This window comes from Seriola lalandi, unplaced genomic scaffold, assembly GCF_002814215.2.
Source record: "Seriola lalandi dorsalis isolate HSWRI2012SDOR001 ecotype SW California unplaced genomic scaffold, Sedor1 jcf7180001988442, whole genome shotgun sequence".
NCBI lineage: Eukaryota > Metazoa > Chordata > Actinopteri > Carangiformes > Carangidae > Seriola > Seriola lalandi.
In genome coordinates this window covers 1-1,360 of record NW_019459108.1, presented here as the reverse complement: position 1 = coordinate 1,360, position 1,360 = coordinate 1, and the positions used below count along the sequence as shown (strand labels likewise).

The 1,360-nt window shown below is 40.5% G+C and overlaps 2 non-coding genes across 2 annotated transcripts; both read right to left on the bottom strand.

Annotated features, from left to right (window-relative positions):
- Nucleotides 1-9: 9 nt before the first annotated feature.
- On the bottom strand, nt 10-81 carry trnae-uuc (transfer RNA glutamic acid (anticodon UUC)). Its single transcript has one exon. It is a non-coding gene; the product is annotated as a tRNA-Glu (tRNA).
- Nucleotides 82-575: 494 nt separating this feature from the next.
- Nucleotides 576-647, bottom strand: trnae-uuc (transfer RNA glutamic acid (anticodon UUC)). The gene has a single exon. It is a non-coding gene; the product is annotated as a tRNA-Glu (tRNA).
- Nucleotides 648-1,360: the final 713 nt, after the last annotated feature.

Here is a 1,360-nt window from a genome sequence, read left to right as displayed (position 1 = left end):
AGGTTGGAGTTCCCATACCGGGAGTTGAACCCGGGCCGCCTGGGTGAAAACCAGGAATCCTGACCGCTAGACCATATGGGACATGAGTTCAACTTTCAAGGTTTCTCAACACAATGGAAAAAACCTGCTGCATATTTTCCAGATCATCCCATCAGCTGCTCTCTTTGTAGCTTACACCCTTAAACCTTCAGTAGATGGGCTTCTCTACAAAGCAGTAATATTCAAAGTTGGCATCGATACAACAGAGAAATGAAAATAGCCCCTGATGACTTAACATGTGTACAAGGATGGATCAACTTTATATTCGTAGATAGAAGTTGGAGGTCCTTCCTGTTCACTTCAATACAGACAGTTTTCTAGTGGCCATCAGTGAAATTGCAGATTGATGGGCTTCAGCACGTAAATCTAAGATGACCCAAATAGTAACTTTGTATTTGCAGAGAGAATTTGGGGTTTTTATGTTCAACAGACACAGTTTTCTTAGAGCAGCCTATAGTGTACATTAGAGGAAATGCAGTTTCACACAGCACTAAATTCTAGATTAGTTTAATTCTAAAACAGCTGGTCTACATAGATTCCCATACCGGGAGTTGAACCCGGGCCGCCTGGGTGAAAACCAGGAATCCTAACCGCTAGACCATATGGGACCTGTCAAGGTTAAGAGTGGCTGCCACAAGATTATAGAGAAATGATACAAAGATAGTGTTATCGTGAGGAGGCAGCTCTTAAAAGTCCAGTTTACCACTGTTATTGGACTAAACTCACTATCTGATGTACTGAATTCAAACTAATATCTGTCTACATAGATTTACACAACTAAAGACCAGAAGTAATTGACCAGGGATCTTTAATGTCACATACTGGGGACTGAACACCAGCCACCGAAAGAAAAAGAAACCTGGGTAAAACCCAGAACTCCACAGAACTAGACCATATGGAGCATTAAGACAAGTGTAGGGATGATTACCACACAATAACTAGGTCATAATCCCAACATAATTGTTAGTAATCTTTATGTATCAGATAGTGTTTCAGCTTCTGAAAGCTTTTCGCATATGAGAAACCTTAAAGACAGGTCTCCCATATGGTCTAGCGTACAGGATCATCAATCTGCAATTTCACTAATGGTCACTAGAAAACTGTCTGTATTGAAGTGAACAGGAAAGACCTCCAACTTCTAGCTACGAATATAAAGTTGATCCATCGTTATACATGTTTAGTTTTCAGGGGATATTTTCCCTTCTCTGTTGTATCGATGCAAACTTTGAATATTACTGCTCTGTAGATAAGCCCATCTACTGAAGGTTTAAGGGTGTAAGCTACAAAGAGAGCAGCTGATGGGATGATCTGGAAAATATGC